This window comes from Macaca fascicularis, chromosome 6, assembly GCF_037993035.2.
Source record: "Macaca fascicularis isolate 582-1 chromosome 6, T2T-MFA8v1.1".
Lineage (NCBI taxonomy): Eukaryota > Metazoa > Chordata > Mammalia > Primates > Cercopithecidae > Macaca > Macaca fascicularis.
Window position 1 is genome coordinate 27,927,939 of NC_088380.1, and position 15,287 is coordinate 27,943,225.

Genomic DNA, 15,287 nt, shown 5'->3' on the forward strand with positions numbered 1-15,287 from the left:
TGGGTGTGTTTGTATCAGCAGTGTGAAAACAGACTAATACACGAGTGGATTGGAGAATCCTAATCTAAAACAGAAGCAAGTAACTTGAAGACAGGGTAATTTCACTGAGTAAGAAAGTGACACTGGTAGTAAAGTTCAACAAAATGGAAAATGGTGGGAAAGTATACGGCTTGAACATATGTTCTAGACATATAAATAATTGAACCTTTAAAACAATTTGTTCTTAATAAGTGAATCATAGACATGAGAGTCATGTAGATTTTCAATCTTTTGCCTTAAAAACATGGCAGATTGTGTTATTTTTTGATAAAAGACACACATACACACAAAAGAAACCAATGTTAAAGAAAAATACTGCGAACAACTCTATTTTAGGTGCTTGCTGGATATTTACATTCAATGTCCAGATAACAGTGATATGTGAAGATATGTGCAGCTCAGAAGAACAATGTACATTGGAGAGATGTCATCTGCTATGGTTGGTAACTGGAAGCATGGTGTTGAATGAGCTCTCTTGCAGAACAAATTCTAGGAGAAAGAAAGTAAGAGTCTGAAAACAGTTAAATATGAAGAAAGAAAGAAAGGAGAGACGGCCAAGGAGACCAGAACTGACTTTTGATCAAACTAGGAATATTTGATATCATGAGTTGCTGCAAGGGATGAGAATGCTTGAAGTCTGAGGACGTGATAAAAAGACTCTAGTAATGTAGAATGCTAAGTTGGATCAAATGTTAATTCCATTTTTCACCAGGATAATTGGCAAGACATTTTTAGGTTTTTCTAGGGGAAGTGGCTAAAATGTGCTTGGTTTAAGAGTAAGCAGAATTAAGAAACAATAGAAAAAGGAAAGTTTTTCAGTAAGTCTACCTATAAGAAAGAGGAGAGAAAAATGGATAGCAGAAAGAAAGGACTCTATGTTCAACATATTTTTGAAGAGGATAAGACTTGTGTAGTGTATTCAATTCTTATGGGAAAAATCTAATTAAGAAGGAGAAGTAGAAGAAAGTTGATAATGAAAAAGGGACATCCCACTGCTGAAGAAACAGGAATATATGAAAAACATAACCCAGATGGAGAGATTAGGTTTAGAAACTAGAGAGAGAGAGAGAGAGGACTAAGGAAAAATGTATAAGTTTGGTGGAAAGAAAATGTTTCCATTTATATCTAGTGTCTTATTTTATCTGAGAAGTGAACATTAATGTCACCATCTGAGAATGAGACAATGTTGGGTTGGTCAAAGCTGATGGAAGACTGAAGTTTTGAAATGGCTATGTGTTACTACAGTAGCAGAGTGGAATTGTTAGATTGACTTTTAAATGTTCAATGTATTTAGCCAGTTATGAAATTTATTGCCATCAACATCAAAATGTTTAAAATGTTTCTATTGTATAAATGTACATAAACTGAAGTAATTGCATAATGCAGAATGAAATGGGTGGTAGCATTACACATTCCTCTTATTTTTTATATCTATGTGAAAAATCTAGTGGGATAGTGTAAAACAGTAATTCTCAAGTAGGAAGGGCTGCTTACAATAGAAAGAGGCAGGCTGCTGTATTCAGGTGACCAGTTTTGAAGAAGCAGATTTTTGCACTGCAATGAAGCTGATGTGTACACTTAAATAAACACTGTCTGGTAAAATTGAATGGCCCAGTTTCTCCCCTATCCCTTTTAACACTCATATAACTATTTTTTTTAATAAATTTAAGGATATATGTTAAAATAGTTAACTTAAATACTTCCAGATTACATTAATATTGCAGTGATGTTTTAATATATTCCTGAAAAGAGAATTTAATATCTTCAATTTTGAAATAAAAGAGATTTTGAAGACAAACTTTGTAATTTTGCCTGTAAAATTCTCTGCTAGGTCAAGATGGTCAGAGAGCTGTTATTGTTAGAGATCTATTATTATCTAAATGAATAAATGAGAAATTATTGCATTCAAAGACAGTGGCATCATTATAGAATACAAAAATTAGCAAATAAATCCCAAACTCTTCAATATCACCTTTTTATAGTTGGTATAAGAAACTCTGATGGGAATAAAATATATCAAAGTGTGTTGTATTGCTTTTGTTATTATGTTTCTATATCAACCTCCAGAGAAAGTATTATTATTAATAGTAGTTATTGCTATTGAAACTATATTGCCTTTCCAATAAAATATAATCCAGAAGTTTTGAACTTTTTAAAACGAGCCAGGAACAGACGTAATAATAGCAAAGTTACCTATGGTTTCCTATCCAAAAATCATAAAAGTAATTACAGGGGTTACTGCCTGTGTTAAATTCCCCAGATGATTTTACTGAATAATATTTTTCTTTTCTTTCCCACAGCGCAGAATGGTTTTACTTTTATCCAATTTATAAGGAGGTATGAATTAGATTTTGTTTGTAATAGACCAGGACCAATTTCTTGAAACATTTTGAAGGATAGGAGTCTCTGTAGACACAGATAGTGGTTTACAGTATATGCTTTCATGATTATTTGAAAATATACACTCTAAATTTGCTCAGCTGTTCAATTATACCCAAAAGACACTGTTCAGCAGACAAAATATTTTATTTACAATTGTATTAATTAGTGAATTCCAGCTGAAATATATAGATATATATTAGCTTCATTATTCAAGATTTTGTAAAGTTGATGATTTTTCAGTTTTTGCATAGCTTGTCTACTGCAGTCATCACTTAGGTTCTACTTGGGATTGGATATGTATTCATGCCCTTGAATCAGATTATTCTAAGCCACGATTCAAAATTGTCTTAGTAAAATTTAATCATTCGGTTCTATGAATGTAGGTAGACCTCCTTTCTATACGCTCTGAAAAATGCCTGCTATTGTTTGATTTCCCATTTCAGATCTTTTTCTATATGTAGGAGGAATACATTAAGTCTATTTCTCTCCTCTCAGCATATGCTCTATAATATAAGGTAAGGAAAAACAGACTCTCAAAATCTTTTTCAAGAAAGAATGTTTCACTGATTAGAACTGAACATATAAAGAATTCCTCTTAGTATAAAACTAGAGATATGAGGACACTTCATGGAATAAACAGGTGAATTTCTTTCTTCACAGTGGCAGTTTCACCAAAGGGAACCAAGAACTGGAATGCGGGTTTGGAAGGAACACTTATTAGTGTGTGAAGGAACAGAGTCAGAAAACTAGGTCAGGAGTTTGAGACCAGCCTAGCCAACATGGTGAAACCCTGTCTTTACCAAAAATACGAAAATTAGCCGGGCATGGTAGCAGGTGCCTGTAATCCCAGCTACTTGGGAGACGGAGGCAGGAGAATCCCTTGAACCTGGGAGGTGGAGGTTGTAGTGAGCGGAGATCGCACCATTGCCCTCTAGCAAAATATCTTGTTAAAATTTATAGCTGTATTTTACTGATTTGCACTTTCTAATATTTATAATATTTTTGTAATATAGAACAACATTTACAATTAAACTTGCAAGCTATATATGTGTGTGTATCTGTGTGTGTGTGTGTGTGTGTGTATGTGTGTATATCTCTTCCCTGACCACAAAAAATCTACAATTTATTCAGTCTACCAGGAGGGAAAGAGATTTTTTTAAATGCTAGAATATATTTTACATGCTACATGAGGGAACAATGGGGATTAAATGTGAGGGAACATCTAGACATCTGCATAGTAGATTTTTAGGCATGTTTCCCAGTTTATAACTTTCATCAACAAATGAAAGTTATAAACTGGGAAACATGCCTAAAATCATTTAAAATTTAAAACAAATTGCCAACATTTTAGAATTGATATTTAAGAGGCAAGTCTGCATTTCTGGACTTCTTTGAAAAGGTGGAAGATGTGACAATATTGGACAAACATTCATATGACATTGGCCTACTGGGTCTGAGAACAGTCACCCCTTTTAGACAAGGGATGCATTAGCGTGGATCTATATGTCTAACCATCCTATCCTGTGTTTACACATTGATGCTGAGGTTAGCAGTTGATGTTTTCATTTAATATCCAAGCAGAAAATATATATATATATAAATATATATATATATAAATATATATATCACATGTAAAAATAATAACTGAAGTAATATTATTAGTTTTCTTAAATGCAAAGCCCTTGTAAGTATGTGTAATCCTTTCTAAGTCAAATTATTTGAGTTTCTGAAAGAAATGACACATAAACTGAAATCTGAAAGTTGAACAAGGAAATAATGAGGGAAAGTTTAGAAGTTAGTCATTTATGCTCCAAGATAACGAATGTTCACTGGTTATCTAACATGTAGTGGGAATTGTGGTACATTGGTTTAGGAATACTCCTAATTCCTATTCTAATGGAGTTCACAGTGCACTGTGAGATACGTGTGTGCCAAAATGTTGGATCTGGCAGAACATGAAACAGGGAAGTTGAATAAGGTCACTGTAATTGAAGGTGGAGTTTGAGAGTGAGAATGTTGATACGTTATTTTGAAGCAAAGACAAAATCTAGATTTATAAAGTCCTTATGAACAACCATGTTAAGAAAATCTGATTTTATTCCAAACGCAGTCATAAATGGAAGTCATTGCACATTTGCAGGGGACTAACATAATTTTGTGTGTATGTGTGCACGTGCTCGATAAAGACCCTTTTGATTGCAGGTTGGAGAATTAATTTAAGAGTTAAAGCATAAAGGTCTTACTCTGCTTAACTTACTGGATCAGTAAAGGAAGTGGGAGATGATGGTGTCCTGGAATAGTGATAGTGAGGTTAGCAAGGAATGAACTGAATCTAGAGTTACATGGTTCTTAAATACGCACAAATGTGAAGACTCTCACCCCATTTTCCTCTATGTCTAACACATTCCCTAAAACAAATTGTTTTGTTATAGTCTTGTTTGTTACACATTGTGCCTAACTTACAATAAGTCCTCAATAAATATTACCTATATAATAGGGAGAAAGGGTATTTATTTGAGGATCGTCTTTTTTTGCTGTATAATATAGAGATATAGAATTTTATTGTGCATTCATAAAATAAAGCAAAGATAAAATGTGAGAATGCATGTAAACGACTTAGACCTGCACTTAGCTTATACAGAGAGATAAAAATTCCAAAATCTGGCCTAATAAGTGAGATAGGCAGTTGCCTCTTTAATCCTTTTCTGTAATAATACTTTATTCCAAGTTTTTTACTGCCATTTTTCTTCAGCAACCTCAGAAAAAAAAAATTCTAAGTGTCAAAAAATAACCGTATGTGAAAAATAAAAGGAGTAATAGTAAAGTCAAAACGGACTCTGGAAGACGTAGTTTCCATGAAGAAGTTTTCAATTCTAAGCCTAGTTGACACACATAGAAGAAGATGGATAAATATACCAGCGTAACTGCAGTTTCTCATGAACTCCAGAGTATCAGAGAAATATAATGATCCTGAAAAGTAGGGTTATCTTAATCCTTAAAGGTTTAAATAGAGCACAGCCACAAAGGAGAAAAACTACCTGAGAAGATAAATAAGAAGAGAGCTGTTCATGCTAATTTGTCCTTTCTTTTAGATCTGAAAGGCAATTTAACCAGCAAGCCAGTTGACTAAATTGCGTAAATGCAGCTCATTTTGTTTGTGGTTAATTACTTGGTCTGAATAGATGGTGTTATACCTTATATAATAATGAGTGAAATTTATCAAGATGCAGCAAGCTAACCAGTAATGTTGATAAAGGTGTTCTCAGAATAATTAAAAAGAAACATTAGTAAAATGTGGTGACAGAATAATTCTGAGTAGAACAATTTTAGTGTTTTTAATTTTTGTTTATAAAAAAATCTTATGAAGTATGACTTTTTAGACCATGATCATTCACCCTATACACACCCCAAGCTCAAAGTAGAACCTCAATCAAAGATTTGAATGCAGTTAGCTTATTTCCAAAGTGGTGCTAGGAAGCAAGAATGAAGGATGCAGAATGGAACAGGGAGAAACAAAAAATCGGTTTAGTCATGAGTTATTGAGAATGATGTTATGGTCGAAATATTTGTGTCCATCCAAAATTCATATGTTATAACCTAATCCCCAATGGGGTGCTGTTAAGACATGGGGACCTGGGAGGTAATCAGATCATGTGACCTCTGCCCTCAAGAAAGACATTAGTACCCTTAGAAAAGGGACCTGAGGGAGCTTGTTTGCCCCTTCTGCCAGGTGACAATACAACTGGAAGGCACCTCCTATGAAACAAAGAATGAGTCCTCACTAGACACCAAATCTAACACCTTGATCTGGGACTTCTCGGCCTCCAGAACCATGAACAATACAATTTTGTTTTTATAAGTGACGAAGTCAAAGGTATTTTGCTATAGCAGCCAAAGTAAATTAAGAGAAAAGACTTAAGAAGTTGATCTCCAATTTGGCAACTGGTGTTTAATCCTGTGAGACATATTGTGGAGCATTTGGAAATTAATCTCCAAAGGGTGCATGGCAGTGGGGGTTGTAAAGGGAACACTTATCCATTCTCCAGCATCCTTCAGTGACCATGTGTGGCATTTAAAGGGTACACGTGTGAACGGCGAGTGTCCCACATGAAAAAGTCCTAAGGCTGTGAGCAAAAGGCCCTGAGGCTGGATGCTGGCAAAGGTGATCTTATGAAGGGGAGTAAACCTGCTCAGAACTAGTCACTTCAACAGTGGCTGCTGAAGCTAAAAGGATTTGAGCGGTATCCTAAGGGTGTCCAGTACAGTCTGGTACATAGAACTATAGAGGCAAAGTATTGAGCCATAAGAATGAGGAACATAGCCTGTAAGTTTTCAGTGATAGAGGAGATTTTCTTCAAATAATTCAAAATTTGCCTGCCTCCAACACATAAATTATAATAAATATCTCAGTAATGGAAAGAGCTTTCACTCTATTATTATTATTATTATTTGGAAAATGTTATCAAACAATTATTTTATTCCCAGCAAATTCATAAAGTCTGTTTTTGTTGTAATAATTGCTGTTATTTTTAGAAAGCAGATAGAAAGGTATTCTTATATGAGAAAGGGCTCATACATCATTAGGGCTGTATACCATTATGGAAAACTAAAGTTATTTTCCAGCCAAGCAAAGTAGAATACAAAAAGGAGCTAAAACAATGAGGAATAGAAGTTATATAAAAACCTGGCAGTCAATACCATAAATAGTGACCAAGAGAGCCCTGTAGAATATTACCTTCTCATTTTATCAAGATAGAATACTAGAGCCCCAATCTTTATTTTCTAACACAGTCCATCTGTTAATTTCCTTTCTAAAACTATTTTCTTAAAAATAATTGCAATAGACTAATCATTCTCATTCTCCACTAAATTGTAAGGACTATGAGGATGAAAAGTATATATTTTCTTTACTATTCTATTGTCAAGGCCATGTTTATTGTGTCAAATCATATGCGCCTAGTATATGTTTATTGAACTAATTCATTTATTAACTTCCAACTAATGGCAAGGGAAAGTGAATTGTATTCCTTAATAGCACAAATACATGTTCCATTAACCCAAAGTTTCTTTGAATTTGCTTAATTTGTTTTAGAAATTCAAGTACATTTAGAATTTTATTACCCACTATATCCATGTTTATAATGATTAATCAAAATAATGGTTTAATTTGTTTATCAAGGACAAGAGATAAACCTCTCTCTTGCTCTAGAGAGATGGCAAATGTTTGCCAAAGAAGAATTTCACTCCTCCAATCAGTGTTTCTTTATAGAAAAATAATAATGAAAGTTTACAAATATAATATGAACTTATTATTTTACCACACAAATTAACACTTCTGAATAACTGTTTGATATGTTATTAGCAAGCCTTTCAAATAGAGTTTTGAAGTTTGAGAAATCAAAATTTCAAGGTCCACTCTTTCTTCCCCTATAGATTATGCTGAGATATGGTCTATCACACTTCAGTCATAAGGCCCTAATCCCTTGCCTGACAACAAGAAAATGTTTTGATAGATTTTAGCTTTTAGCAATATTTAAAAGACAGCAATTTAGAAATTTTAAAGTTTGAATTCAAAGTGTAAGAGTCACCTGGTTTCTCCCTAGTGAGTCTTTTCCTATTTCCTTCCTGGCTATTGTAGATGGGTAGATTCTTAAGGAAGCCTAATTTAAATTCTGAATGTTAGCATACTGCCACACACCACCCCCACATTAAAACCTACATACTTAGCCGGGTGTGGTGGTGCATGCCTGTAGTCCCAGCCACTCAGAAAGCTGAGGCAGGAGGATCACTGCAGCCCAGGGCAACACACAGAGACCCTGTCTCTAAAAATATCACACACACACCCCTAAATATCTAATCATCCAAATGTCTTAAAAATTATAGGGCTGGGGGGTGGAGCAAGATGGCCGAATAGGAACAGCTCCAGTCTCCAGTTCCCAGCACAAGTGACACAGAAGACGGGTGATTTCTGCATTTTCAACTGAGGTACTGAGTTCATCTCACTAGGGAGTGCCAGACAATCGGTGCTGGTCAGCTGCTGCAGCCCGACCAGCGAGAGCTGAAGCAGGGTAAGGCATCGCCTTACCTGGGAAGCACAAGGGGGAAGGGAATGCCTTTTCCTAGCCAGGAGAACTGAGACACACAACACTTGGAAAATCGGGTAACTCCCACCCCAATGCTGTGCTTTAACAAGGGTCTTAGCAAACGGCACACCAGGAGATTATATCCCACACCTGGCCGCGAGGGTCCCACGCCTGCCCGCGGAGCCTCCCTCATTGCTAGCACAGCAGTCTGCGATCTAACTGCAAGGCAGCAGCGAGGCTGGGGGAGGGGTGCCCACCATTACTGAGGCTTAAGTAGGTAAACAAAGCCGCTGGGAAGCTCCAACTAGGTGGAGCCCACACCAGCTCAAGGAGGCCTGCCTGTCTCTGTAGACTCCACCTCTGGGGACAAGGCACAGCTAAACAACAACAACAAAAAAAGCAGCAGAAACGTCTTCAGATGCAAACGACCCTGTCTGACAGCTTTGAAGAGAGCAGTGGATCTCCCAACACAGAGGTTGAGATCTGAGAACGGACAGACTGCCTGCTCAAGTGGGTCCCTGACCCCTGAGTAGCCTAACTGGGAGACATCCCCCACTAGGGGCAGACCAACACCCCACACTTCACACAGTGGGGTACACCCCTGAGACGAAGCTTCCAAAGCAAGAATCAGACAGGTACACTTGCTGTTCAGCAATATTCTATCTTCTGCAGCCTCTGATGCTGATACCAAGGCAAACAGGGTCTAGAGTGGACCTCAAGCAATCTCCAACAGATCTACAGCTGAGGGTCCTGACCGTTAGAAGGAAAACTAACAAACAGGAAGTATACCCACACAAAAACCCCATGAGTACGTCACCATCATCAAAGACCAAAGGCAGATAAAACCACAAAGATGGGGAAAAAGCAGGACAGAAAAACTAGAAATTCAAAAAATAAGAGCGCATCTCTCCCTCCAAAGGAACACAGCTCATTGCCAGCAATGGATCAAAGCTGGACGGAGAATAACTTTGATGAGTTGAGAGAAGAAGGCTTTAGTCCATCAAACTTCCCAGAGCTAAAGGAGGAATTACGTATCCAGCGCAAAGAAATTAAAAATCTTGAAAAAAGAATGGAAGAATGGATAACTAGAATAATCAATGCAGAGAAAGCCATAAACGAACTGACAGAGATAAAAACCATGACACGAGAAATACGTGACAAATGCACAAGCTTCAGTAACAGTCTCCATCAACTGGAAGAAAGAGTATCAGCGATCGAGGATCAAATGAATGAAATGAAGTGAGAAGAGAAGTCTAAAGAAAAAAGAGGAAAAAGAAATGAACAAATCCTTCAAGAAGTATGGGATTCTGTGAAAAGACCAAATCTACGTCTGATTGAGGTGCCTGAAAGTGAGGGGGGAAATGGAACCAAGTTGGAAAACACTCTTTGGGATATCAAACAGGAGAACTTCCCCAACCTAGTAAGGCAGGCCAACATTCAAATTCAGGAAATACAGAGAATGCCACAAAGATACTCCTGGAGAAGAGCAACTCCAAGACATATAATTGCCAGATTCACCAAAGTTGAAATGAAGGAGAAACTGTTAAGGGCAGCCAGAGAGAAAGGTCGGGTTACCCACAAAGGGAAGCCCATCAGACTAACAGCAGATATCTCGGCAGAAACTCTACAAGCCAGAAGAGAGTGGGGGCCCATATTCAACATTCTTAAAGAAAAGAATTTTCAACCCAGAATTTCATATCCAGCCAAACTAAGTTTCATAAGTGAAGGAGAAATAAAATCCTTTACAGATAAGCAAATGCTTAGAGATTTTGTCACCACCAGGCCTGCCTTACAAGAGACTCTAAAGGAAGCACTAAACATGGAAAGGAACAACCAGTACCAGCCATTGCAAAAACATGCTAAAATGTAAAGACCATCGATGCTAGGAAGAAACTGCATCAACTAACGAGCAAAATAACCAGTTAATATCATAATGACAGGATCAAGTTCACACATAAAAACTTACAAAGAGACTTAGACTCCCATACAATAATAATGGGAGACTTCAACATCCCACTGTCAACATTAGCCAGATCGACGAGACAGAAAGTTAACAAGGATATCCAGGAATTGAACTCATCTCTGCACCAAGCAGACCAAATAGACATCTACAGAACTCTCCACCCCAAATCAAAAGAATATACATTCTTCTCAGCACCACATCACACTTATTCCAAAATTGACCACATAATTGGAAGTAAAGCACTCCTCAGCAAATGTACAAGAACAGAAATTATAACAAACTGTCTCTCAGACCACAGTGCAATCAAACTAGAACTCAGGACTAAGAAACTCAATCAAAACTGCTCAACTACATGGAAACTGAAAAACCTGAACCTGAATGACTACTGGGTACATAATAAAATGAAGGCAGATATAAAGATGTTCTTTGAAACCAATGAGAACAAAGAAACAACATGCTAGAATCTCTGGGACACATTTAAAGCAGTGTGTAGAGGGAAATTTATAGCACTAAATGCCCACAAGGGAAAACTGGAAATATCTAAAATTGACCCCCTAACATCACAATTAAAAGAACTAGAGAAGCAAGAGCAAACACATTCAAAAGCTAGCAGAAGGCAAGAAATAACTAAGATCAGAACAGAACTGAAGGAGATAGAGACACAAAAAACCCTCCCAAAAATCAATGAATCCAGGAGTTGGTTTTTTGAAAAGATCAACAAAATTGATAGACCGCTAGCAAGACTAATAAAGAAGAAAAGAGAGAAGAATCAAATAGATGCAATAAAAAATGATAAAGGGGATATCACCACTGACCCCACAGAAATACAAACTACCAACAGAGAATACTATAAACACTTCTACACAAATAAACTTGAAAATCTAGAAGAAATGGATAATTTCCTGGACACTTACACTCTCCCAAGACTAAACCAGGAAGAAGTTGAATCCCTGAATAGACCAATAGCAGGCTCTGAAATTGAGGCAATAATTAATAGCCTACCAACCAAAAAAAGTCCAGGACCAGATGGATTCACAGCTGAATTCTACTAGTGGTACAAGGAGGAGCTGGTACCATTCCTTCTGAAGCTATTCCAATCAATAGAAAAAGAGGGAATCCTCCCTAACTCATTTTATGAGGCCAACATCATCCTGATACCAAAGCCTGGCAGAGATACAACAAAAAAAGAGAATTTTAGACCAATATCCCTGATGAACATCGATGCAAAAATCCTCAATAAAATACTGGCAAACCGAATCCAGCAGCACATCAAAAAGCTCATCCACCATGATCAAGTGGGCTTCATCCCTGGGATGCAAGGCTGATTCAATATATGCAAATCAATAAACATAATCCAGTATATAAACAGAACCAAAGACAAAAACCACATGATTGTCTCAATTGATGCAGAAAAGGCCTTTGACAAAATTCAACAGCCCTTCATGCTAAAAAACTCTCAATAAATTCGGTATTAATGGAACGTATCTCAAAATAATAAGAGCTATTTATGACAAACCCACAGCCAATATCATACTAAATGGGCAAAAACTGGAAGCATTCCCTTTGAAAACTGGCACAACACAGGAATGGCCTCTCTCACCACTCCTATTCAACATAGCGTTGGAAGTTCTGGCTAGGACAATCAGGCAAGAGAAAGAAATCAAGTGTATTCAGTTAGGAAAAGAAGAAGTCAAATTGTCCCTGTTTGCAGATGACATGATTGTATATTTAGAAAAACCCATCATCTCAGCCCAAAATCTCCTTAAGCTGATAAGCAACTTCAGCAAAGTCTCAGGAGACAAAATCAATGTGCAAAAATCACAAACATTCTTATACACCAGTAACAGACAAACAGAGAGCCAAATCATGAATGAACTTCCATTCACAAGTGCTTCAAAGAGAATAAAATACCTAGGAATCCAACTTAGAAGGGATGTAAAGGACCTCTTCAAGGAGAACTACAAACCACTGCTCAGTGAAATAAAAGAGGACACAAACAAATGGAAGAACATACCATGCTCATGGATAGGAAGAATCAATATCATGAAAATGGCCATACTGTCCAAGGTAATTTATAGATTCAATGCTATTCCCATCAAGCTACCAATGAGTTTCTTCACAGAATTGGAAAAAATTGCTTTAAAGTTCATATGGAACCAAAAAGAGCCCACGTTGCCAAGACAATCCTAAGTCAAAAGAACAAAGCTGGAGGCATCACGCTACCTAACTTCAAACTACACTACAAGGCTACAGTAACCAAAACAGCATGGTGGTACCAAAACAGAGATATAGACCAATGGAACAGAACAGAGCCCTCAGAAATAATACCACACATCTACAGCCATCTGATCTTTGACAAACCTGAGTAAAACAAGAAATGGGGAAAAGATTCCCTATTTAATAAATGGTGCTGGGAAAATTAGCTAGCCATAAGTAGAAAGCTGAAACTGGATCCTTTCCTTACTCCTTATATGAAAATTAATTCACGATGGATTAGAGACTTAAATGTTAGACCTAATACCATAAAAACCATAGAAGATAACCTAGGTAATACCATTCAGGACATAGGCATGGGCAATGACTTCATGTCTAAAACAGCAAAAGCAATGGCAACGAAAGCCAAAATTGACAAATGGGATCTAATTAAACTAAAGAGCCTCTGCACAGCAAAAGAAACTACCATCAGAGTGAACAGGCAACCTACAGAATGGGAGAAAATTTTTGCAATCTACTCATCTGACAAAGGGCTAATATCCAGAACCTACAAAGAACTCAAACAAATTTACAAGAAAAAAACAAACAACCCCATCAAGAAGTGGGCAAGGGATATGAACAGACATTTCTCAAAAGAAGACATTCATACAGCCAACAGACACATGAAAAAATGCTCATCATCACTGGCCATCAGAGAAATGCAAATCAAAACTACAATGAGATACCATCTCACTCCAGTTAGAATGGCAATCATTAAAAAGTCAGGAAAAACAGGTGCTGGAGAGGATGTGGAGAAATAGGAACACTTTTACACTGTTGGTGGGATTGTAAACTAGTTCAACCATTCTGGAAAACAGTACGGCGATTCCTCAAGGAACTGGAACTAGAAGTACCATATGACCCAGCCATCCCATTACTGGGTATATACCCAAAGGATTATAAATCATGCTGCTATAAAGACACATGCACATGTATGTTTATTGTGGCACTATTCACAATAGCAAAGACTTGGAATCAACCCAAATGTCCATCAGTGACAGACTGGATTAAGAAAATGTGGCACATATACACCATGGAATACTATGCAGCCATACAAAAGGATGAGTTTGTGTCCTTTGTAGGGACATGGATGCAGCTGGAAACCATCATTCTCAGCAAACCATCGCAAGAACAGAAAGCCAAACGTCGCATATTCCCACTTATCGGTGGGAACTGAACAATGAGATCACTTGGACTCTGGAAGGGGAACATCACACACTGGGGCCTATTATGGGGAGGGGCAGGGGAGGGATTGCATTGGGAGTTATACCTGATGTAAATGACGAGTTGATGGGTGCTGACGTGTTGATGTGTGCAGCACACCAACATGGCCAAGTGTACATATGTAACAAACCTGCACATTATGTACATGTACCCTAGAACGTAAAGCATAATAATAATAAAAAAAAGAAAAATTATAGGTATTGCATAACCTCAACCAAATATATACTTCCTACTTCTTTGTAACACACGAGCCCTTCCAAATACACCGACATATACTGATATAATGGAATTGAAACAATCCCCCTCTTCTCCACTCCATACCCTCCATAATAAGTACTCATAGTAAATTCTATCCTTATTCCTGCTATCTCCTTACTTCCCCCAAAACACGGAACACTTCCTCATTGCTCTCCTCTTTTTAATGGTCAATTTATCAGAGCCAAGACTTGCTTTACATGGAATTTATATATTTTATGATGTTTTAAGAACATAGGTACCCACTAATTGTCTCCTCAAGATCATTATCTAACTCAATAAGAAAATTATATTATTATTATGATAAGCAACATGAGTTTAACTCTGTTTTTTTAAACAATAAAAATCTCATAAATCAGTGTTTCAAAATAATTAAATTTAACAAAATCACATTTTACTTTTATTGGTTTATTGCAGACTTTAAAAAGTAGTATGCATCTCATTGCCATTTGTGCATATGTTATATATTGTGTGTAGGAGTATATTTTTCTTGGTTTAATCAGATTATCATAATTTTTATCGCTTCTCGGCCTTTTGGCTAAGATCAAGTGTAGATTATCATAATTTTTTTTTGTATTTTTGTACAACCAACATGTATGAATTTGATATCAAAAAATGGTTATAATGTCACTAAACATAAAATCTTGTGACCTCATAAGAAATAACTACAGTCACTCAATGTCTCTATTGCATGTGTATGTATGTGTACCTGTAAATTTATCTAGTCATCACTTCATACCTCCTGTGAAGTTAAAATTGTTGTAATAAATATCCTGTAATACTAAATAAAGCCATATGTGGATGATTTCTTCATAACTGATCCTTAAAACTACTTGCAAAAAGAATTTGAAGGGACATATAGTTTCCTCTCAAGAACTTTTGTGTAGTGATTCCATTCGTAATCTGATTGCCATATGGTAAGTGATAACTTTAGAGAAGATATTGTGCTGAATCCATCATTCTCTTGCAATTTATGTACTTTGCATCTTTCAGTTAGTTATTTGTGTAGAGAAAAAAATAAATGAATTTCTTAAATCCAATTATAACATTAATTGCCATACAGACAAAATGCTGAACGTGTTGGTGTA

General features: G+C 36.6%; 1 long non-coding RNA gene and 1 pseudogene across 4 annotated transcripts in view; both read left to right on the forward strand.

Annotated features, from left to right (window-relative positions):
- Positions 1–15,287, forward strand: part of LOC102140539 (uncharacterized) — a 289,337-nt gene that overhangs the window by 129,163 nt on the left and 144,887 nt on the right. Inside the window, exon 3 of one of the 4 annotated variants that reach the window (XR_012414518.1) lies at positions 376–1,360. The exons of the other annotated variants lie outside the window; for them this stretch is intronic. This is a non-coding gene — a long non-coding RNA (uncharacterized lncRNA). Of the gene's footprint in view, positions 1–375; positions 1,361–15,287 lie in introns of those variants that run through there. 4 annotated transcript variants of the gene reach the window in all.
- On the forward strand, positions 14,718–14,855 carry LOC123574323 (U2 spliceosomal RNA; annotated as a pseudogene).